Genomic DNA, 26,372 nt, shown 5'->3' on the forward strand with positions numbered 1-26,372 from the left:
ACTACTTTAATATAGTCTTCTGTATGTTCCATGTCACTGTGTTCTGGAACACGGCTGGAAACCTAAGCTGCTGTTGGGGAAAATGAAGCAACCCTTTGTGATCAGTCTGTGTGTGGTAGAAGACGATCAGTTCTTACCTCTGAAAGATGAAAGCTGTGAGAATGAAGATTAAGTGGGAGCAGAGCACAGATCATCCTTGGCATGAACAGAAAGGCTGGCGTTTCCCTGCTCGGACAATACGTCCATCTCCATGCCAACCGTGGACTCAGTGGTCTGAAGCCCTCTGCCCTCCTCGGTCCTGTCCTGTATGCTAATCTGATGGATTAGCGCTGGTGATGTTTTGTGCTCAGATGTGTTCAAACATGGCTGGAGTTGGCCGAGGTCATGCTGGACGGTGACCTTGGCCCTCTGAGAAGCCCAGTGCGTGGTCCAAGTGTTGGGGTGGTGGGGATATCAGGGGTGGGAGGGATGTTTGGGGGTATTAGTGTAGGGCGGTACAGAGGCTTCTAATCAGCTCAGAAGTCTGAGCTCTGTGTGCTTTGTCCAGGATTCAGACACAGAACACAGTGAATGGATGAGAAGTGTAAAGGTCAGACTGAGCACAGCTTTGAAATGTTATCTGCTACATCAGGGTTTAGAAATGACACTACCAGAGGCAAAGTGGACAAGACATAGCTTTATTTCTGACCACACACTGACCATCCCAAACACACTGACCATCCCAAACACACAGACCACACTAAACACACTGACCGCTCACTGACCACACCGAACACACTGACCATCCCAAACACACTGACCCGCTCACTGACCACACCAAACACAGTGACCGCTCACTGACCACACCAAACACAGTGACCGCTCACTGACCATCCCAAACACACTGACCATCCCAAACACACTGACCATCCCAAACACACAGACCACACTAAACACACTGACCGCTCACTGACCACACCAAACACAATGACCATCCCAAACACACAGACCACACTAAACACACTGACCGCTCACTGACCACACCAAACACACTGACCATCCCAAACACACTGACCGCTCACTGACCACACCAAATACACTGACCATCCCAAACACACTGACTGCTCACTGACCATCCCAAACACACTGACCACACAAACACACTGACCGTTTACTGACCACATCAAACACACTGACCAGAGTGTGTGCGCACGTGTGTGTGCGCACGTGTGTGTGTGTATGTGCATGTGTGTGATCAGTAAAGAGGCAGGTTATTTTAGCTGCTGTCAATTACAGCTAACAAATGTTGAGGCGACTTGAGTGAACAAGTGCAGTTTACCTCTTTATACTGAGGGCTCACAAACCCAGTCACTAAACTGTTCAACTCAAGGAACACACACACACACACACACACACACACACACACACACACACACACACACATCTCTATCTGTATTTTATTTTTAAAAATGTGTAGAACTCTTTTATTCCATCCATCCATCCATCCATCCATCTATCTGTTCTGTTCTGTTGTAGGCCTTCAAAAGCTATAAAACAAAATATAAATTCAATGTGTGTAAACATTTTGTGTGTGTGTGTGTGTGTGTGTGTGTGTGTGTGTGTGTGTGTGTGTGTGTGTGTGTGTAAACGTGAGGAATGTGTAATGTGATGATGTGTATAGATGTGGTGTATGAGTATGTAGATGGTATATAGATATATTGTGTGTGTGTGTGTGCGTGCGTGTGTGTGTGTGAGTGTGTGTAGACGTGATGCCTGTGTGTAAATGTGATGAGTGTGTGATACAAAGTGTGTTTAAATCGCACTGAACAGGATGTGTTGAGTAACGAGCTTTTTCAGCTCACAAACCCGGAGTGGTAATTAAATCCAGTGAAGTCTGTGCTTCAGAAGGGCGAGGCCTCAGCGGACCCGAGTGAGTGTGTGTGTGTGTGTGTGTGTGTGTGTGTGTGTGTGTGTGTGTGTGTGTGTGTGTGTGTGTGTGTGTGTGAACTGTTGAGCTGCTGAACTGACCTACATGTGCACGTGATAAATGGCCTCATAGAGTGAAACTCACACCTGATCATTAATCTAAGAGGCAGCAGCACACACACACACACACACACACACACACACACACACAAACTGTAACTGTGTTAACACAAAAACTTTCTTACTTTCATTCTTCGAACAAGTGTGTACATAGATGCAGGGTTGTGTTGGTTTGTGTACTCGTGTTGGTGTGTGTTGGTGTCTGTGAGTTTGTGTACATGGAGTTTGTGTACATGTGAGTTTGTGTACAATGTGTAGTTGTGTGTACATATATGTAGGTCTATAGAAGTTTGTGTACATGTGTGTAGGTCTATGTGAGTTTGTGTACATGTGTGTAGTTGTGTGTACATATATGTAGGTCTATAAAAGTTTGTGTAAATGTGTGTAGTTGTGTGGACATCTGGGTACATTTGTATATTTGTGTGACAGTGTTTTTTTGTGTAGGTCTTTGTAGGTCTGTGTACATGTGTGTACATGTGTGAAGGTGTTCTTCCAGGCTGTTGAGCAGCTGATGGATGGATGTGCAGGAGATACTGCTTGGCTGCTTGGTGATAAGACCTGTATCTCCAGCAGGGCTTCCTTAAACATTTGAGAGCAGTCACACACGTCACACACTGTCAAAGAGGATGGATGAGGGAAGGATTGATGGGGAGGTTAAAGGGAATCAGCTACCCTCTCTACTCTTATCACATGGCCCTTCTTCAACAGGACACCAGAGTTGATTGTGGAGATGGACAGGTTTCTCATGTCAGGAACCTTATCAGCTCAATGCTGTGGAGATGAGAGAAGAGGACTCAGATAAACAGGAAGGTGGTTTTGATTCATCATTAGGGAAATGAGGGAAAAGAGGCAGATGCTGGAAGCAAAAGTCTGGAAGTGACCTGTAGTGGTGTGGAGCATCGTATTAGATCTACTTCCTGTTTCTCCTTTACATTATAGCAGCTATAAACACTCATTCCCTAATCAGCCTCTCCTTTCTTCTTTCTTTCTCTCTGCTCAATATTCTTTCTTTCTTTTTCTTCTGTCCGTCCATCCGCCCATCCGCCCGTCTATCATTCTATAGAGCTCCTGTCGTTTGACTTCTTGTAAACAAATCTACTGTATAATTATTTCAGATAATCCTACAATAATCAATACTCTACATTCAGGGTCAAGAGCTTTTATTTTATTTAATTTTTTTATTAAAAGATTTAATTTAATATAAATATAATTTTATTTGTTTAAACATTCTATTTTTCCATCTTTGGACCCTGATATTATTCCACTCTTCATGCAAGTGCAGAACCAGGATCAAGATCAGGATCATATTACCATGATGTCTTTCATGATCATTTAAATGCATAAAGCTCCAAAGCTTCTGTTTTTCTGGATTATTCCATCGCTCATGTTCATTTCTAAGCTCAATAGCATTAATAGAAATCTGGCACATCTCTGACTCGGATCAGCCACTGTTCCCTGGGTGGTCATTGCACAAACGAGTGTCTGCTGATCTTTCCTTTCTCTTCTCTGAACTGAGCAGCACTGACCTCCTGAGCCTCAGGCCAGGGTCAGAGCTACGTGTCAACAGCCCCAGTGAGAAGCTGCAAAACTTACTTCCATCATCCTCGCTGCTCTCCTGCGGTTCCTGGGCACCCCGGTCCGTTCCTATTGTGCGCCATCCTGACAATTAACAAAAGGCCCCATGGGGCCGAACGGTCAAAACGAGAAGGCAGAGGGAATGAAAGGCGAGAATTCACACTCCCCACTGTTAGAACCTAATTTGCCAGGGTGCCATGCTGGCCATTTTTCTTCTGAACCTCAGTAGCACAATGATATTTGTGGAGATCTTTTCGGCAGTCATTCAGACCTCTCCAGCCGCCATCTGCACCTGATAAGCATTTAGACATCGCTACACACACCATGCCCAGTGTACATCTCAGTACATCTTTGAAAAAGTTCCTGTCAAAGTAAGCAGCCATTTTTTAAAGAAGCATATGCGCATTCAATCAATTATACAATCCAATCCAATCTAGTCTGAGAGAAAGCACCAATTATCCTATACAATACAATCCAATCCAATTAAAAAGAGAATTATTTAATCCAATCCAGGAAAATCCCCAATTATCCAATCAAATCCAAGAGAATTGCAGAATTTTTCAATCCAATCCAAGAGAATCCCCAATTATCAAATCAAATCTAAAATAATCCCCCAGTTTTCCAAACAAATCTAAGAGAATCCCACAATTATCCAGTCCAATCCAGTAGATTTCCCCAATTATCCAATCAAATCTACGAGAATCCTTCAATTATCCAATTAAATCCAAAAGAATCCCCCAATTATCCAATCCAATCTAATCCAATCCAAGGGATTTCCCCAATTTTCCAATCCAAAAGAATTTTTAAATAATCCAATCCAATCCCCAAATTATACAAGCCAATCCAAGAGATTAGGGTAAAATTTGATCTCTGTTGCTTTGATTGGTTCAAATGTGTGAGGTCCATGAAGATTCGGTTTACATGAGTTGAGGTAAAATATCTTCAGTGGCCTGCCAGGACCATATTTTTGGATTTAAGAGAAGGCCTGGAAAGTTAAAAAAAGACTTTTATGAGTATTCTTTGTAAAATGAAGAGCTCCAAATTAGTTCTAAATTACATTGTTGGGTTTCATCCTCTAATATTATAATAAAGTTCTATTTTCCTATATAGTAACCAGTTTAGGACAGGTTTTTCACTGATTCTTTAAGGCAGTAAGAGTTCAGAGCATCCGAAATAACGTTCGAGAGATTGCAGAACTTTGGGAGTAGATTTTTAATTCCATAGAAACATTGATCACCCATTTTTAGAAACCTACCTCGATTTCTTTGCTACTATTTGAGAAAAACTCTCCTCTTGAGAATTTGCCCTGTTAAACCAACCACTGCTCCTCTTCAAAGAGCCCTTAATGAACACTTTTCCTTCAAGAGTGGAGCTTTTAAGGTCTCCGAGCACACTTTTCACCCTCGCCATGCACGGCCTTGCTGTCTTCATGCTCCAGCTGGTAGAACAGATGGAAATAAGTGAACCTATATGTTATCTGATGGAAGACAGCCCTCTGACAGCAAGCAGAGTGAAGACAGAGCTAATGCGATGCAGGTGGTGGAGGAGAAGCGAGGCAGAGTTGCGAAGGATCTCACTGCAGAGTGTGATCAGGGCAACCTGTTTGGAATTCCACGCCATCTGTCATTCACGGAGCTTCTGACTTCCATAAGCTGTACTCCAGCTCCAGACTCTCGAAGGATGGAAGTTGATTGGCACGTCACACTTCCATGAACTGTCCCGTGATTGACAGGTGTTCAATCCAGAATGTGCTCCTGTTGTGTTCCTGTGATGGGTTTAGGATATCCTGAGGTCCTCATCTGGATTATGGACAAAATACAACTAGATTTGAGAATATTCAGAGGATATTGGGTTTAAGTTGAAATGTTATCTTTTGAGTAGAAAAGAAATGTATAAACATGTTATGAGAATGACTATATAGATGTTTTTCATATTCTTGATATTAATAGTATTACTAGTGTGGTTACCAATTTAATATACTAAAAAACTTGGTAAATCTTTGCTAGTTTGTCCAACAAAAGCACAATGTCTCAAGGAAATTCTATTTCAGCATTATTCAGTTGCCTGCTAGCTAGACAACAAAAAAACTAGCCTTTCAATCAATTTTTTTTTCATTTTCTATGCATATGGATTATTATATGTCTCTCCACCAAAAACATGTCCATCGTTAGAGTCATGAAGCTATTTTCATAATCCGCTGATGTCTAAAACCTAAACTCAAGCTCATCCTTAAAATAAATCAAAGGTGAGATATGACTAGCAACATCACAATTATCAAGAATGTAATTAATATTAATATTTATTATACTGCCAATGTGGTTACCAAGTCACATTCTGAAAAACTTGGTCTAAAACACTTGGTGTTTTGGACACTCTGACAACAGCACAACCACTACAATGTCTCAGAGAACTTAATTTCTATTTCAGCAATACAGTTTAATTTGTAAAGTTTAATATTATTGTATTTACTTTTTTTTTTAAAGCTAGCCAGACAACAAACAAAACCTGTAGCTTATGTATTATAAAGATGTGTTAGCTTAGTGGTTAAGACACCGAACTCATAATCTTGAGAAGTCTAAATTCCAGCCACACCAAGCAGCCACTCCTGGGCCCCTGAGCAAGGCCCTTAACACTGTAGCTGCTCAGTTGTATGAATGAGATAAATGTAAGTTGCTCTCGATTAAAATGTCTGCCAAATGATGTAAATGTGTGTACATTTCAAATCTGATGGGGATCCTGTTTAAGCCTTTCATTTTCCCTGCATATTGATTATTATGCGTGTCCCCCAAAACCCAGTCATTGGGTTGACCCGGGGTCATTTCGGTCCCCCATCTGGTTGTATAGGCAAAGCTATTTCTGTAATCAGCTGAAGTCTGTGATATAAAAAAATGTTCTATGTGATATATGACCAGCAACATCACAATTATCAACAAATGTGTATCGACTCTGCCTAGCCTGGTCCTGACTAGCAAGACGTCGGGTTAAATCAGCAATGCTTAGAGCCAGTTGAATTGTGTGCACTGACAAAGCCATGACATCATTTCTGCCCTGTAGCGAAGGTGTCATATCCCCTGCAGGATACCAGTGCTTTATGAGCGAGAGAGTGAGTTATCTGAAATTAAACCCTGACCTCTTGTGCAGTGGCGGCATCGTACAGGCTCCTCTTATTCTCTGCTGTTAATGAACTGCTGGGAAGACGACTTAAAAGCTAACAAAGCAGCAAACCTGAATAACTCTAACTGCTGTTCAGGAGGAAAAATGTGGGCTGCTTGTGTGCTGAGAACCACATGTGGCTCTGGTCCAGGTTGCTGTGTGGAGGGAGGACAGGAAGCTGGAGGTGGTAGAAAGTGGAACAGTAAATTACTGAAGTAATAAGTTAGTGCGAGAGGGAAGGCGGTCGAGGTTTCACTGCTCTGCCATTCTGTCAAGGACAGAAGTGCAGGAAGCTTCAACCTTTTTGTTTTTCTCTGATACGCCAGAAAAGGGTTCCTCAGCGGTTTATACGATAATTAGAGATTCTTTTCAAAGCCATTTCTCTGTTTAGTGTTCTATACAGAACATTCAATAGTTACCCTGAAAGAACCTTTTGGTCTTAGAGTGTAGAAAAATAAGTTGTTGTTTTTTAAAAGCCTTGCACTTTTAATAATGGTAAAATAAGAAACCAAATTGGTCTTCATTTTGTCTCACTCTGGGATAACTTTTATGTAGGATCCTACAATCTCTATCTGTGAGTGCTCTAAGAGGAACTTCCACAAAGTCTATGGACTCTAAGGATCTTAGAAAGTGTAGGAAGTATTTTAGACTGAGAAATCTTTGGAAAGAAAGGTTTTTATGGTCTTCTAATAAAAATCATAGGGGTTCTTATACCTTTTTTAAATGTTGAACAGTCTGAGAACTATCTGAAGATCATAGACGGTGTTCAGACATTCAGTATTGTTTACAGGAGGAACCTTTTAACAAATGTTTTCTTTAATCAAGCAAAATTTCTGTATGAAGTTTAGAATTCTTATAATAAATTTTTCCTAAGTGGATAACTTTGAACTTCTTAATGAATTTGGAAATTTTTTCTGACACATTAAACCAAATTTCTATCTAAATAAAGTGTAAAATGCAAATCCTCATGTCCCTTATTAGGTTATACTTAACCATAACTTATTTGGCTGTTGCTATTAAATACTTCAATGCACTTCAACTAATCTGAGGTTCACACTTTGCGATTTTTATATTCCTTTGCGATTGTTGCTTGTCAACTATACGGACATTACCCCCATGTCACAATGTAGGATCTCAGTTAGCATAATGTCAGACTGTATGACAGTAAAAAACCGATGCACTCGTCCGAAGTTTTACTTTATCAATCCGTGATATGTTCAGACCCGTGTTCTCTCCCTGACGGTAGCTAGCAGCAAACAAAAACATCTGTAGTGTTTGTTCATGACCCACCTCAATATTAAAACGTCTTGCAAACACTCTTCTTTTTCTTCCATAACTCAGTACGTTTCACTTCTTGCTGTCCACCTGACTCACTTATTTACTCACATTTTCCCTGAGGTGGTTTGAAGTTGTGCGTCATCAGGTTCGGCGCTACTATCAGTTCTCGGTTTGTGTTCATCGGCCACAAGGGTGTAAGTAAGTTCTGGTACTGATGTAGGTGATGTAAAGAGACCTGGGGTGCAGTCAGCATTCACATTCATCCCAAAGGTGTTCAATAGGGTAGAGATTAGAGCTCTATTGCAGGAGATCTTTCACTCCAAACTATGTAAAGCATATCTTCATGGAGCTGGCTTTGTGCACAGGCAAATTGTCATGCTGAACAGGTTTGGGTTTCCAAGATCAAGTGAACACAAAATTCTATCATACCGCATCCAAAGACATCCTGTACAATTGTGTGCCTCCAGCTTTGTGGCAACAGTTTGGAGAGCCACATATGGCAGGAAGTGTCTATATAGTGTATATTAAAATTCAGATAGACTATAATCCAGATTTCTCAGTGAAAGCATCAACCAATGGTCAGGATTTCCCCAGTTTACAGGAACCTACAGTACCATTTTCCTAATAGTCCTGATTTAAAGTTTCCTGAATCTTTGTTTCAGATGCATGCAGACGATTGTCATAATGTAATGCTTGCATACAAGCACACGTTTTTCTTTTTTCTTTTGTGTGTCAAAGTTAGAGGACTTTATTTGCTTTCCACTTAGAGAGTAACTGTTACCCTTTTTGCCCCAGAGGCAACAAACATGCCAAGTCTTGGTCTAACGAACCGTCTTTAGTTCTGCTTACAAAATATATTCACACTTGTGGTCTGTAAAAGCAAATGAATGCGACTTTGTAAATTGGGTGGGAACCCCTTTCGGACGGTTTAATGATTTTTGTCAGAAAATCTTTAAATGTTCCTGAAAAGAACTGCAGATCTATTTAGGTTTATAAATAGAATTGAGATTGGCTTCAAAGACATCTTTACAGAAGTACAGTAGATACAGAGATTATTTGTCATATACACATATATATGTATAGTTAATGTCTTTATTTATTAGATTTTTTATTTTATTTTAATATATATATATATATATATATATATATATATATATATATATATATATATATATATATATATATATATATATTTATTATATTTTCCTAAATCTTTTAAAATATTTTTTCATATTGTTATAGCACCAGCACACTATGACAACCTTGTACATGCAACGCATGATACAATAAAGATGATTCTTATTACTGCACCATGAAATTCTGTTCTTCACATGTTCCAGCTTGCTAGAAAGTTGTGGTCATAGCACAGGGTCATATATGGTATGGTACCACTGAAGCAGAGGTTTAAGGGCTTTTCTTAAATGCCCAAAACTGGCAGCTTGGTGGTGTCAAAACTAGACCCCCCCTGATTTCAGTAACATCAGAAACCCACAGACGTAGCCATTTAGTCATACAGGAATATCTTTTTATAAAAAAAAAATAAAGAAATGAAATAAAGCCAGATCTGGGTTAAAATTTGGCACAAATAAAGCTCATTTATTATTCAAGAGATGTCCTCACAAGCCGTAATTATGTGTGTGAGAGAGAAAAAGAGGTTCCACTTAACTCTTGATTGGCAAACCTTCTTTCCTGCTTTATTTGGCTTGTTAAGAGCACTCTCATTGTCAGCTGCATCTCCTCTGACAAGTCGCTGCTGGTCTGGATGTCAGGCTCCAGACTAACAAGGGCTAATTCACAAGCCGACTCCAGAGCAGCGCAGAGCCTCCTGCCAGGTTCCCAGGATACAGCCAGCCCACTTGAGACACAACGACGTCTGTAAGAGACAGCAAAGAGCAGAAAGTCTACAGAAAACAAAACATTGCGGCGGGGGTATGGGCATGAAGTCGGTTAGGGACTACATTCAGAAGCCACACAGGTAGTCTGGCTAAAGGGCCCAATTTGTCAAAAATGACACAAGCCCATTGAGGGAGGACTTGATGCCGTCTGCTTGGGGCTCGCTCCATTTTCTCGTAGCACAAGCCCAGGCCCTGTCGACACACTTTTGTCGACGCGGTGACAAGTCAATCCATTTCAGATACATCAAGCGCATTTTGTGTGCGTTGGAAAAATCGTTTTACAACCTAATCAAGTTAGGCGATGTTTGGCTACAACGTAGACGCATAAAAGACGTTTTATTTAGCATGCTAATACTGCCTGATTATGCTTACACGTACACGTGCTGTAAATACTGTTGACACCAGTTTGGTGAGTGTTCAAATCCAGTGGTATATCCTGAGTATCATTTTAACCAAATGTGAATACATCCAAAGTGAACAAATGTGGGAAACCTGAACATCCCATTCCACATTTCCCCGTTTGCTCTTAAAACAACCTCCACTCTTCTGGGAAGATGTTTCCCACGATTTGTGTGGAGATTCATTCAGCCACAAGGGTACTAATGTAGGTGAGGTGAGGAGGTCTGGAGTGCAGTCAACCTAAAATAAATCCTTCAAAAGCTGTTTAGTTGGGTTAAAGCTCCATAGAAGGAGCATCCACATCTTCCAAACTATGTAAAGCATATTTTCATGAAGCTGGCTTTGTGCACAGCGACATTGTCAAGCTGGAACAGATTGGGGTCTCCTAGTTCAATTGAAGATTAATGCTACAAGGACATCCTATACAACTGTGTGCCTCCAAGTTTGTGTCAAAAGTTTGGGAAAGACCCACATATGGGTCGGAAAAGTGGGTTTCCCAATACTTTCGGCACACTGTGTACCTGTGAATAATAAATGAAGTAAAATTTTACATTTCAACCTTTACACAGTAGGAGAATCCTCACTCCACACACACTCTCAGCAGAACCATAGGGCCACAGCGTTCTTGCGTTATCGCCCCAACTTCTCATTCAACAATCTTTGTTTTCACTGAGGAAGAGCTTTAAGGAGGGATTTGGACTGTGGTGAGTGACTGCAGTCTGCTACAGTGGCTTGAGACCGCAGTATGCATGAGCAGTTGAGAATTTAGGCACGTAGCGTGGCACTGCGGCAGTGATGAAATTATAAACAATGGACACTTGATGCCACTCAGATGAGGATGAGGTTGACTTAAAAGGGAACCAAGTGGCACCAAGTGTCCATTGATTATAGTTCCATCACTGCCACTGCCGTTTCTTCATCATGTTATTTAATGGAGTTTTTCGTTACCACAGACGCCACTGGCTCACATATTAGAGATAAACTTACATAAGAAACAAACGTATAGGTGTTAAACTTATACATTCTTTTATACAACTTTATCTGTAAAACAATGTCCTATATATAAATAAAATATATAAAAAAATAATAATAAATAAATAAATACATATACACTATATATATATATTTTTTTTAATACAGTAGCAAATACCTTGTTGATATTCATGGATTGATTTTAAGTTTAAAAACTGGAATTTATTTTGAAATTTGTTGGAATTCATATCCTCTAAATTAGGAGAAAGGACACATTCAAGGATAGGAAGAGGAAGAGGAAGAGATGGAGGAGGAGGAAACAAAACTGCCATGACAACCAGGCTAAAATCGTACACTTTTTAGGGCTAAAAGGGCAGAACAGCGACCCGGTCGAGTATGGAGTGCCTCACAAAACCTTTAATGTCATACACCAGCGAGTCGTTATTGTGTATCCGACTGCAGACTGTGACTTCGACAAAACCTCAAAGAGCAAATGGATTAGAATATCAGTGAAAAGATGACTGAATCACATGCACTGGATTGTGCAGATTACCAGGGAGAAATAAATCTCACAGTTGAACCTACAAAGTAATGACTTTCAGTGGGGGATCGCAGGTCATTCGTTTCTCATGTGCTGAAAATGTCCTTCATTACACGAGTTGTCATTGACGTGGCCTATTGAGGCTCCGCCTACATTAAGGGTGTAACGTTACACAAAAGGTTTAGTTAGGGGGAAGAAATGCAAAACATAAAATTGCTTGTGCTTTTTTTTATTAAGTTAGTTGTTATTGTGAACATTAACAGATCACATTTTTAAAGCAATTTTAAATAAAATGCCTGATTGACTTTAATAAAAAAAAAATCTAATTGATAAAATACACTATTTTATTATGTTATATTAATTAATACATTAATTAATACATTTATACATTTCAATAAATTAAAATTTAAATGTAAATAGTTTACATTTCTTAGATCCCATTTGAGTAATACAGATGTGTATAAAAGTGTGTGTATGAGTTTTACATTTAATACAATTTCTAAAAATAGGATCTACTCAGCTGCTGAAATTAGTAAAGCAGCTGAGTAGATCCTATTTTTAGAAATTTAGAAAACGCTAAAGAATCCGTATCGCTAAAGTGTATTAAAAAGTTGGTGATGACAGGAAGTGGCAGTGATTTCGCATGCGCAGAACAACGTTTTATAACGCACTACAAATCGGATCACAGTGACTAAACAATCTTGTGGTCCACCACTTAATATGTTCCTGAGGGAACTCAGATTGTATCTACTGTAAGTTCCGCACTTTAAAAGAATTGCATTCGGAGGCACATGGGCACCGGACCCCTAGTCTACACTAATCTGGATACGCTTGAAAATTGATATTTTTGTCCACCGCATCCACATTATTGTTTTCAGTGATTTCCAAAAAGCTGCGAACAGGACCGGAGCCCCCTCGTCCTCCTTCCTTCCACCTTTCAGAATAAATAAAAAGCCTTGAAATCATAAATAATTTCTAACTTTTTTATTTATACAAAAGTACAATTTCTTTTTATTTTGCTTTTAAATAATCATTTTAAATGTTTACTTGAAATGTAAATATTAATTCAACTTTAACTAATAACTAATGTCATTAAAAAAATTCACATAAACAAAAAAACTAAATAGAATATATATGGAAGGTCATCTGGATCAGATCTTCTTCCTCTTCTTATTTCTTATTACCGAGCTGCAATTGCTGTTTTTATTGACAAACTTTAAATTTTTCTCTAGTATTTAGAAGCTCCTGACATAATGTGACTGTTCAGTCCATCAGCTCGGATTCATTTACACAAGAATATAAAGTCTGAACGCGTCATGGCGCTCGTGCTGTTTTAAACTCAGAATGAACCGGCTGCAAATAATAATCCCTTTTTTAAATAGCGCTGACGCGAATCGCCAGAATAGGGCTCTGTTTTTATATTACTTTTAGAATCAAAATATAAATGATGACAGTTTTCTGTTTCGCTTAACAACCTCCAAGGGATGCATTCGTGCAGCGACATTAGGTCCAATGGACAAAGAGCCCAGTCTTATGTTGGCCGTCTTGATCGGTGGACTAATGTATAGGTTTGTTAGGGTCATGGAGACTCCGCCTCCAAGCTGGAGACTATCGGCAATTGCCCGCTCTGCCTATAACTCCATCCCTGACTGTGCATTAGTAAAACGTAAGACGCTTCATCCTGCTTTATTTCTGCCTGACGTTTAATTGCATCCTGGCCGAATTTTTTGTCTGGATTGGTCACATGACTGTGTCACATAGTTTTCGAAAGCCTCTGTTTTCCACACTGTAATGCAAAAAATTGTTCTTTTCTTAGTTTTTTTTTATTTATTCAATTATTTTTCAAAAAGCAACATTTATTTTAAAAACACCATCTCAGGTGAACGGAAGGCCAAAACGGAGAGAAGAATACGCTCTTTCAAATGAAAATCTATTAGCGTGGCCTTAATGATCAAGTCAAGTCAAGAACACAGTGAAAAGATACGACGTTTCTCCAGAACCCTGGTGCTACATAAAACAACATAGAGCTACATAACAGAACACAAAGCTAAACTAATGTGCTAATTTACAAACAACCTTCTGTGCACAAGACGTAACACATTTCATCATTGCCTTTGTTTTGTCTCACTCGTATGCACCCCGGGATTCTTCAGGACCGGGAACACTGGCAGAAGCACAGCACATCTGAAGCTTTTGATCAGTTTGTTGACCAAACTGGTTTCACGGACCTTAATGATCTAAACAAACTCTTCACATGTGCTTTGAGGGTTTGAGGTGGAAAGTTTACACACCCTTCTTGAAATGTGTAATTAGTGTAAAGCTGATGTTTGGGGGAAGACGTAAAAACAACTGAATAGACAAAACAATGGAAAGAGAGAAAAAAATAAAATAAAAGGCTTTTTTTGGGGGGGAGAAACGCCAGCTCTTGTGTGCTGAGAGTGACGTGAGAGAGTGGAAGGGCTTGTTTTTTTGTTTTTTTTTGTTATCCAAAACATTTCGGATGGTCACTGTGGAGATGCTTGCTATTTCTCAGCGTTCCTCCGACCCACCCCTCCACAGACCCCTTCATTCACGCCTCCTCTTCTTCTCAGTGTAAAACAAAGCCTGGCGCCTCAAAGCGCTCTGAGGTAGGTAAATGTATTCAGTGACATCGGCCGGATGATTCTATTCTGCCGGGGCCCTGTAACATTTGTTTCCAGCCTTGTCTGAGGGCTGGGATGCCGTGTTGCGCCTTTTGTCCCACGTGCTCCTCACACAGGGCTGCAGTTAATGGTAGCCTTGTCCATGTCTACTGGAGCAGAAACTTTAGCTACTAGCCAGAACGGGGAGGCTGGCCTACCAGGGAGGCTGGAAGAAAAGAAAAAAAGTGCACGGCTGCCACACAGGTTGCTAAGGGAGGACAGAAGACAGCATTCGGAAAAGCCCTCTTAAAAGGAAGTGTTTCGGGAAAAGAAAAGATTCCCCCTTTGAGAATACGCTTAAACCGCCCTCCCTAGTCTTCTCCTTCTGTTTTTTTTGTCCCCCATCCTCTGTCTTACTCATCTCCACATCTGGTCTGCCATCCAAGCGTCTTTTCTCGCCGTCCTAACAGAGGCCGTTTTTCTCATGCTTTTCCACCAATAGAGTAGCGGACGCTGGAGTGATGGCTCACGGCTCACGGGCTTCACGGACCCCCATGCCGCTGCCTCTCTGAGCTCTTCTTCTGACTGGAGAGGCACATTAACACAGAGTGGCTCTTTTCTTTGTCTGGCCCTCAGGGTGGCTGAGCCGTACTCAAACCTCGGCTTCTCACTTACACATTGCCGCCCGAGCCGAGCTTCTTCAGTGTTCACTTGACTTGCTTAATCTGGCCCTTAACTTGAATATCAATAATAAGCACCTCGTTTACGGAGTCAAGCTTTGTGAGATTTTTTTTTTTTATATATTTTCCCAATATTTGAGCTTCTTTTTCTCTAAGAAAAACGGCATCACGGCACCAAAAAAATATTACTATTTCATTTCTTTATAAAATATTACATTTTCTGTACTTTCCATTTCCCCTCGTTGTCTTGTGATCTCGACATAATGAGTTGTTTTCTCATAAGCATATTGTGCCAGCTTCTAGAACGTGCTCTTCTGCTGAATTGTTGTATGTTGCATCAGGGTTCAGGAGGAACGCTGTTTCATTTCACTGTGTACTGCATCAGATATATATGGTTGAAATGACAATAAAAGCTTCTTGACTTGACTTGACTTGACTTAAATACACTGAAGTACTGATCATGAGGAAACAATGCAATGTAAAGATCACAAGAATATCTTGCAATCCATGGCCTTTTAGGACTTCTGTATTCCATGGATGTGTGTAGGTAAAGTGTCTAGGTTTCAAAAAATGGACTAGAGCATCTTTCATGATGGCAAATAAAAAATACAAAAATTATGTGTATTATATTAATTATTTACCTAAAGGCAATAAATAAGCTCAATCCTAGAGATACAGTTATAAAAGAGAAAAAATTATTTTTTTGGTGTTGATTCTGAAGAATGCTGACCAAGACTTAATAAAGGTGTAGGTACGCAGGGACAAAGAAATAACATGTCTATGCACATGAGATGTGTGAGACACAGTTACTACAGTCATTTGTTTATGCTAGACATTTAAACCTTACAATATAAAGCAACAAACCAATATTTAATCACGTCCCTTCATCTGTTCCCATACAATATAATACAATATAACCAACTTTGTTCAGGATCTGAGGTAGACCTACAGTTCATGTCCAAATGATAACGATGATGTTGATGATAATCATGTAAAGAACAAAAGTTTTCTCCCACCATTTTGGACACCAATTTTTTAGCCATATGTGGCTCTTTCCCAAACCGATACAACAAAGATGGAGGCACACAATTGTGTAGGACATCTTTAGTAACTGTAGCATGTAATTTTCCATTCAGCTTCGTAAAGATCTTCTTTACATGGGTTGGAGTGAAAGATCTCCTGCTATAGCTCTCTAACCCTATTGAACACTTTGGGATGAATCTTTCATCTGCACCCCAGGCCTCCTCACCTCACCTATATCAGTACCTGCCTTCACTAACACCTTTGTGGCTGAATAAATCTCACACAAATCTCCAATCTAGTGGAACATCTTCCCAGAAGGGTGGAGGTTATTTTAACAGCAAATGTGGACCAAATGCAGAAAGAGATGTTCAAAAAGCACATACCAATATTATAGTCAGGTGTCTACAAACCTTTGTGTTAGTGTGTGAATGGCGATTTAAGATCATTGTCAAATTAATAAGTCTTTTGAACTTTTGCGTGTGAATGTACACACTCTTTATTAAATCAGACCCTCTGTGTCTTGCTATGACCTTGAATTAAGATCCACTGATACGGGGCCAAATTCTGCACTCCAGCGTAATTGTGGGTATTTTGTCCTTTTGTTCTTATGTGTCATATTACGTGTAGTGTGTGTGTGTGTGAGAGAGAGAGAGAGAGAGAGAGAGAGAGAGAGAGAGAGATGACCATAACCTCTATAATCTCATTGAAAAATAATAATTAAAATCTACAAAAGAAATTCTTTAATGGATTTGGCAAGTGGCAATCAGAGTTGAAATGAAGATCCGGGGAGGTCCGTCACTAAAGCGCTCTACACTACATGAGGCAGCTTTATTGGATATGTATTGATGGATTAAAGGCTCTATGTGGCCTCCAGAACAGCGCGCCCAGCATGACTGCTCTGTTTACGACACTTAGATACTTTACAAATGAGCAAATTTCGAGAGGATGAGAGGAAAGGAAACGAGACACACACCGAGATCTCAGGGTCTAAAAATGAAACGAGTCCACTGCTAATGCTTTGGGATGAAAGTGAGAATATTGTCAAAAGGATTTCGAGAACATTTGCTGAGAGGCTAAAAGCAGTATTGTGACATTGATTAATATTTACACCACTGAGGTCTGGATTTTGATTGGTCAGAATGAGTCACTTTCACAAGTTTATCCCAAATGAGCAAACCAGTGGTGATGAGGAGGTATGACGAAGAAACCTTGAGTCTCAAATGTGAACCCATCCTTATCTGGGTGACATCGAATATCCATTCTTTAAAAGAGTAAAGAGTACCTGAAAATCCTACTTAAGTAAAAGTATAGATACTTTACTACAAAAGGTAGAAGTCATCAATTGTAATATAACTTGTGTAAAAGTCTTTGAGTATGTGATTTGAACAGTACTTGAGTATTTGACTCTTGTTGAATGCTCAAAAATGTACCAGTCCTCGACACTAAGACACGTGTTTGTGAAAAACCAAAACAACTAATTTGTGAGGTTTTATTTCCTAAATGACACAAAGTATTAAAGTGAGCTTTCAAAAAAGGGATATTCAATTAACCAAAAATAAAAAATCGTACAGTATTAGGTCACAAAGTAGAAGAACATTAGTATTCAACGGGCAAATAACATTTAAGTAAATAATTTCAGGTCAAATAAAACCACGTATTCAGAGCTGAGTGTGATTTGATGCACCTCTCAGTGTCAGAGAGGACCAATATTTTCATATTTAACTTCAACAAAAGCTGCTTTTCAAAGTTTTTAGAATGTATTCAAGCTCTTTTTTGGACCAGAATGAGGCCAGCAGGGATCAAAAGTCGCTCACGGGCAGCAAATGTGGGTGGGGGAGTGTTGAGCATTAACAAGATCCTTAACAGAAGTCCAAAATTTCATTGGTAACATTCATTGTGTAATTAAAATATAATGGAGTAAATAGTCTCTCGAATTTATTGAATAATAAATATATTTGAGTAGAGGGTAAAAATTGCTTTTATCTAGAAAAGCAATTAAAACTAGAAAGTAGCCAAATAATTACTTATGTACAGTAACTAAGTACATTTACTCAAATACTTTACACAACTCCCCTGGTGGTCAAGTGGTTAGGATGTGGCGGTCTCACCGCTGCGGCCCGGGTTCGAGCCCCGGTCAGGGAACAATCCCCAGCCACTCTCAGTGCCGGTCCCAAGCCCGGATAAATTGGGGAGGGTTGCGTTAGGAAGAGCATCCAGCATAAAAACATGTGCCAAAACAAACGTGCGGAGGATCCGCTGTGGCGCCCCCTAACGGGAGAAGCCGAAAGAAAGTATATACTTTACACAACTACTATTCATTATAGGTCTTTTAATGTTGAGATGATCAACTGTTCATCGATGGACACTGGATTGCAAAAACTGTTCATGGCAAAAATACAAACAATAAAATAGCACCAGGATTTAACGCCAACAGCTTCATTATCAGTAGATAGCTCAAAACTTATAACATTGCTTTATCGCTGTGTGAAATATCAATTAAATAAATTGGAGATCTAGCAAACTGTTTATACAATGTATAAGGAAAATAAAGCGCTATTCCGATCCATTCGGTCATTTTTGAGCTGCAAAACATCAATGGCAGCTTTAACTTCACAATGCTGTCTAAAGACCATCATATAAGATGATAATCCATAGCAAGGTGTGAGGTCTTACACAATTTTACAGACACCATTATGACAAGCAACTTACAGTCATCTCATTTTTATACACTGAGCACTTCAAGGTTAATGGTTTTGCTTCAGGGTGTGTCAGTGATGGGATTTGAACTACCAACCTTCTAACTCAAAGTGCAATATCATAACCACTGAGCTACCACTCTCCTGTTGTGCACTTCTTCACCTTAGGCTATTATTCACTTCTATATCATACAGTAACATGTATGGCATTTGGCAGACAACCTTATCCAGAGCCACTTACATTTATCTCATTCATGCAACTGAGCAATTATGGGGTTAAGGGTCTTGCTTGCTCAGGGGCCCAGAAGTGGAAAACTCACAACCATTGGATCCAATATCCAGTGCCTCAACCACTAAGCTACCAGCTTTCCATCATACCCTACATTTCCCAAAAGTCTGTATGATATGTGCTTTTAGAGAATCACATTTCACATTTAGTCCCAATTTGCTCTTATAATTCCCTCCACTCCTCTTGGGAAGGTGTTCCACTAGATTTTGTGGAGATTTGTGGTCATTCAGACACAAATGAGTCAATTCAGGAGCTGAAAGTCAGGAGTTCTGGGGTTCAGTCAGCATTTAAATTCATCCCAATGGTGTTCAATAGGGTTGATGTCAAATCTCTATAGCAGGAGATCTTCCACTCCAAACCATGTAAAGCATATTTTAATAGATCTGCCTTTGTGTAAAGGGGTATTCCCATGCTGGAACAGGTTTGGGTCTCCTAGTTCAAGTAAAGGGAAAATTTCATGCTTCTGCATCCAAAGACACCCTGTATTATGTGGAAAAGAACCACATATGGCTGGGAAAGTCAGATGAATTGTCAGATGCCAAGCTTCCTCAAAGCTATTTTTGAACTATCTAAGTTACAGTAAGCAGGCAAGCTTGAATAATTTCTCAAGTTTTGCACTGAAGAACGTTCGGTTCATGTTTTTAAAATTTCACGATCTTTTCTGTGACTTCTCATAAGTCATCTCTATTAGAATCAATCAGCTTGTAAAAGCATGGTTTGCTCAACCGTTATGACTTGTACCTATCGTTTGTTCATTGAAGTAAGACATCATCTTCATCTGAAGTATTTCGAGAGCTGTAGCTAGGCTTTAGCTACTCCAGCACCCCGCAGTCCATATCCTCTTTCTTAAAGACCTTGTTGTGTTATTTTTTTTTACCTGGAAGCTCTTCTTTTGGTAGCATGGATAAGTGTGTAAGAGGATCTTGACTTGTCCTGCTTGGCTCCGTGGTCAAAAGTCCTTAAGGGCACCAGAGCGCATTGTTCCTGCACTTCAGGATTTGGAGAGGTGCTTTTCTCTGCTGCTGACACTTTGTATGCTCATAAACATTCTTTGCTTCCTTGAGAAAAAAGTTGTTCATCAAAGGTTCATGCAGCATTGGAACAATTATTCAGAGCAACTTAGAATTATGTCATTTACACAAATGAGCAGTTGAGGGTCAAGAGATGAGCAGTGCCAGCTTGGTGGTTCTGGGAACTCACCACCTTTTGGTCAGAATTCGAACATCGTAATCTCCTGATCTACCACTTCTAATTCTTCAGCATCCAGTTTTGGATGGTTCTTGTTAATCTTTTGTCGGAATCTGCAGAAAACCTTGAGGGGTTCCCCAGATAGACAATTTTCAATTCACTTTAGTATACCAATGGACATTGTCCCAAAGCAGATAGATTTCAATCATAAATATTAATGACAGAAACAAGTCTATAAGTTTGTTCCTAACGAGCAAGTGGTGAGGAGAAACTCTCTGAGATGGTATGAGGAAGAAACTTTGAGAGGAACCAGACTCAAAAGGGAACCCGTCCTCATCCGGGTGCAGTCCATTCCTCATTGCTGAGGTAACGGACACTTGAATGCGAATCTGTTTGTATTAATTGATTTATTAATTAATTAAACCTTCCACACTAACTCAAGGACAAAATTACTTTCTAGAACATAAGTAGTGTAGCTTCTACAACAAAGCTCCTAACACAACTCAATTATTTCAGGGACATTCACATAAAATGTAAGTCGATCATCTTACAAGTCGGTAAATCAATGATCAGTATTAGTGCTATTATGCAATACGGATACTTTGGTACACGACTAACGATGGAGATGCATTCTGATGAACACATCGTAACTTGAAAATATAGCAAATCGAGACATCGCGTAGCCTACCCAGGAGTCTGATCAGTATGGGGTAGTATACTGTCATGCGTTAATAATGTAACACATTGGAGTACATCATTTAGCAAAACAGAGCAATTTACAAGACTCTACGGAATAAACTATACAGTTTATATGTATGTGGCAGTGTTTGGGATTGGAGGGCAGAGCATACGCTGCTACATTTAGCTGATACGCAAAACTTGATTGTTGATTGTATATTGTATATTGTATATTGATATTACAATTTTGCCGATTTCTGTCATCATCATAAGATCGAAAAATCATAAGTCGAACCATCATGACTCGGGGACCATTTGTCTATAGAGGTAGTTCCTGAGTTACAATTGTTTGAATTACAATTTCGAAAAAAATTTAAATGGCGCACGAAAATACTAATATTTTTGACAATTTTGTCGTATCGCCATCGTCAACCACCTTAAATTGTTTACTGATTTACTGTTTACTGCCATAAGCATACTTTGTATATACACCTTTTTTTTTCTCATATATGACAAATAAAATTTGATTTGATTTGATTTATTGTAAGTTTGAAAAATTCTAATTCAGACCATCGTAACTCGGGACTACCTTTTAAAATGTTTACGTTTTACGATGATGAAAGCGATACGACAAAATTGTAATAATGCTTTATTTTTTCTCTGCATTAAAGTTTTTACACAATATGTTGGGACGCTGCCAGATGTGCTCATCTCCCGCCTTGCGAAATGACTCACGCTCACCAGCAGTTGACTGAGTTTTGTTGTGTCAGTGTAAAAGCGCATATTATTTTTTTGTATTTTTGTTGATTCGAAGCCCAATTTGAACTCTTGTCTCTCTCCTTTTTATCAGCATCGCCGAACACTGAAACAGAGCGTGTCCAGCTACGCCCTGCTGCTACATACATATATATACTGTAAAGTTTATACATTACGGCACTATAAATCGCTCTGTTTGGCTAAATTATGTACTGTATTGTATAAAATTCAAGTTAAGATCATTACGATGTTCATCTCCATCGTAACTCAGGGACTAGCCGGATATATAAAAAGTAATTGTTAGCAAATAGATTTATTAGGAAAATAAAACGTTTTACAGTATAATCAGCAATAATAATCAGTGCAGGTGTTAACAGCTTTCTGTCATTAATCATTTTCCTACAACAGAATGATTCTTCTGGAATTTGATTTCGTGGTGTTGAACACACAAGTCAGTTTTAATTGGTGTTAGAAATTGATATAGGATCAAAATTTATCAGGTTTATTGGCCAAGTGTGTTGACACACACAAGGAATCCAGCTTTTGGGGACTCTCAAAAATACAGACATAATTAACTATACATTAAGCGTGGACTATAGGAGACAAAACCGACGATACGAGACAATATAAGCAAAACGAGCATTAAATAAGACAATATACAGAATATATGACAGATCATTAAACGGTACATAAAGTGTGAGAGTGCAAATAGCAGTATTGTGCGTCATATAAGATATACAGCAATATACAGCAGTGTGTGTTACATATGGGGATGATGTGATGACTGACTGTTCTGATCATTCAGTACTTATAGATATGAAGCAGGGAATATAATTAAGATCAGATGTTATTGAGGCTGATTGTCTGGGGAACTAAACTGTTCCTGTGTCTGGCAGCACCTTCCAGAATTGAGGCGCTGAAAGAGGTTGTGTCCAGGGTGCGAAGGGTCAGTAGTGATTTTTTCTGCCCGTTTTTTGGTTCTTGTATAGTACAATTCCTGGAAAGTGGGCAGTGGGGCACCAATGATTTTTTCTGCTGTTTAACTGTTTGCTGCAGTATTTTCCTGTCCTGTAGAAACAACTGCAACCATATTAACATACAGTTAAAGCTCCATCCAAAGTGAAACTGCACAATGTGATGCCTGGAGAAATAACGTTCGAATGAGGAATATCGATAAAACGCCACCGGAATTCAATCAAATGTAAATGTTAAATCTCATGTAAATGAAAGTAATGGTTTTGTGCATAGAGGCATTGTCATGCTGGAACCGTATTTGGTCTCCTAATTCAAACGAAGGAAAAATTGTATTCCAGAGATTCCAAAGACACCCTTTACAATCCTATACAGTTTGGAGAACAATTACATATGGTTTAAAAAGTCAGGTGCCATGTACACCAGACATTTGGCCTGGATTTGTTTAAATCGGTGGATTTTGAAGGTCTAGATTAAAATTGCTTTATTGGCAGGACAAATATTGACATTCGTATTGATAAAGCACAAAACAAACAGATAAAACAGAGAACATAAATCTGTGGATCTCAGTATTTTTCAAACACTCACCACAAGAGGGAGATGTTGTCTCTTTCAGGTTCCTACAGCGGGCTATACAAAAAGGCGATCCACACAGAGGAAACTCGAGTAGACTCAAATTACACAGACAGACTAGTAGGAAGGAAACATGTTCCTGTGATTTTCTTGTAAACCCATCTTCATTTTTATTTTTTTTTACCACCCAGACACGTCATTCTCTGGAATAGCGTCTTCCAAAGGCAAATGAATAACTAAGAAGTCGGATAATAAGAGTGTTTACGTGTTATATTGGGAATTAGAAAACCGTGAAAAGCTTATTGATGTATTGCATTTGATTTCAACAATATACAAGAGATACAAAAAGAAAATTGTTATTCGCCTGACCACAACGATTGAAAAAAGCTCGATTTTATTTTTAGACTTCTGAGATAAAAAGAAGGAAATAAAATGGCACTATACAGATACAGATACCGCAGCCGGTATTTGGCACATCCGAACCTTTAAATGGTCTAGTGACGATAGGTTAAAGACGTTGTCCTTCGGCGTTTATATCATGTTTCGCAGGAGATGGAAACGTGTCAGAGGTCACAGCTGTGAGCGCAGGGATAACAGGGTTCTATTGTAAGACATCGACGAGTTTGAAGGAAAATTTCAAATGTTTACACGTACTTTTTGGAGAACTTCCGATACATGGAAAATAGTTCATTTGAGATGTTTAAATGAATGTATGGAGCAAAAATTTTCTATTGCGAAACTGTATGTTCGTCAATCTTTGCATGGATTCTACTCATGAGTCTGAGTAATAGTCATGTAGTCGCAAAGCAAAGTGCAGTTTGGTCTCTATCAGAACTTCTGACTGTAGAAAATGCAGATAAATATGTAAGTATATGTACAGCGAATAAAAATAAAGGTTCCAGAAGTGGAAAAATGTGCAGAAGCTTATAAAGAATTGATTCATGAAGTTGCTGAGCAACTCAAGAACTTTAAGGATGGATTTGAATTGTAATTGATATCAACAGTCTGCTACAATAGATCAGGAACCGAGTTTGCATGAACAGTTCTGCATTTAGGTGCCTACTGAACAATGATGGAACTGTAATGAATGGACATTTGGTGGTGAGCACTGCTTCCCTTTTGAGTCTGGTTCCTCTCAAGGTTTCTTCCTTATGAATTAAATTGAAGTACAACAAATAAATATAAAGGCTCTGGGCCGTGTAACAAATGTACAGAAGCTGATGAGCATGTACACTAAAAAGGTCATGAGTTCAAATCCAAAGCCACAATAAGATGCCATTCCTGGGCCCTTGAGCAAGGCCCTTAACCCTATAGCTGCTCAGTGGTATGAATGAGATAAATGTAATTCACTCTGGATACAAGTATCTTGCCATAAACAGTGTATGTACAAGTGTTCAGAGGTCGTGGTGTATATAGAGATGATAATCCAGGTTATATATTAAATTCACAATTATATAAAGATATCATTTTCCACAGATGATACAGAATGCACTGTTTCTAATTCTGTTCTTGATTCTCAATAATTGTACCCTAAATAATAAGTCGCATGCAGGCAGGACGTCGCCACAAAATGACCCCAAAGAACATTAACACCATTAGAACCAAATCGGGAGGCTGCGTTATAGAGCTTGTAAATGTCAAGCGCAAACTGATTCCCAGGCTTTAATGAGATGAAGGCTGCATGCGGTGCTACTCCTGTTGACTCAGATGTGCAGAGTAAACAGGCCAGGCCGCTTCCCTCTGACTGAGCTCCAGCGCCGTGGGCTACGCATGCAGGGGATTAGGCTAATGCCGACCTGTGAGCGGGGCGGAGCAGCAAGACTGACTGATTAGAGCTCAGGTCAGGAGGGGGAGGGATGCTGCTGGAAGAAGTTCCCTCCGAAAAGAGGAGAAATAAGAGAAAGAGAGGGAGAAAGCAGCCATGCTTGGATCAGCTTCTTGTCGACAACAGATAATCCCGTTTGTCACGTCACTTTAGGGCACAGGTCTGGGCAAGGCCAGAGGGATCAAGGCAGAAGAATTGTGCTCTAGGGTCACATGGTTTCTTCTGAGCTCGAAACTCGAGGTGTTAGATGTTCTTGCACTAAATCGTGCCTTTTACTTTTACTTTACCTCAAACCAGGGTTTCCCAGGAAAGGAAAAGGTGTGTGGGGAGGCGGGGTGGCAGGTTTTAGTTCCCTAACCACAGCTGTCATGTGCTGGGATTAGCAGATCTTTCAAACAGGATCTTTAATTGTTTTTAGTTTGACTTTCTCTTGTATATGTAGACCGAAATGACAGCGAAGGTTTTAGAAGATAGGACGAAAGAAACATGACAAACCACGAAACAATTTCCGATTGACGATTGCTATTTTAAAGAAAATATCCTGAAGGGGTTCAAAAGGGGCATTTGTTTCTATTTTGCTGGTAGGGTTTATATCTTTGTGTTCCCTTGGATAAGAAGGAAGCGTTAAAGCAAATCAATACAAAGTTCTTCTAAATGCTCACCTCCATCCTTTGATAAAACTTGAATAGTCGTAACTCTTCCCCTGTTCAGAGAAAACTTGGCCTTCCTGAATAAAATCTGTATCAGCAATGCTCTGGCCTTGAGACCCTACAGATCTCAAACTGATTGAACACCTGACTAAGGAATATTTTTGGAACAATAAAAAAGCAACGTGTTCTGGAAAAAATGTTGCTCAGTTTTGCTGTGTAGAATCAATTCTGTTCAGCAGTTCATGGATGCTCCTTGTGGCCTAAACACATCCTGATAGATTCAAGCCAACAGATTCGCTTGGTGGTATCTGATGAGGAAGCATGTCCGATGTTCAGGAAGGTGTCGAAGTAGGAGGCAAGGTGACAGAGTCAAACACTTGGCCTTCTAATCTCACACTTTTAAACTGGTTAACTGCAGGCTTGGTTTTCCCACGGCACCCTCGTGTGCCACGCGTGGGTGAACCCATCGCATCTCTCGAGCCGTCTGGCCTGGCAAAGGGCACCCGGCCTAGTTCTGAGGAAAGCGCCCACATAACGCCAGTGTCTGTCACACAGAGCAAGCCAGCCTCTGCGCCTCAAACGG

Source organism: Silurus aristotelis (genome assembly GCF_946808225.1).
Source record: "Silurus aristotelis genome assembly, chromosome: 2".
Classification (NCBI taxonomy): domain Eukaryota; kingdom Metazoa; phylum Chordata; class Actinopteri; order Siluriformes; family Siluridae; genus Silurus; species Silurus aristotelis.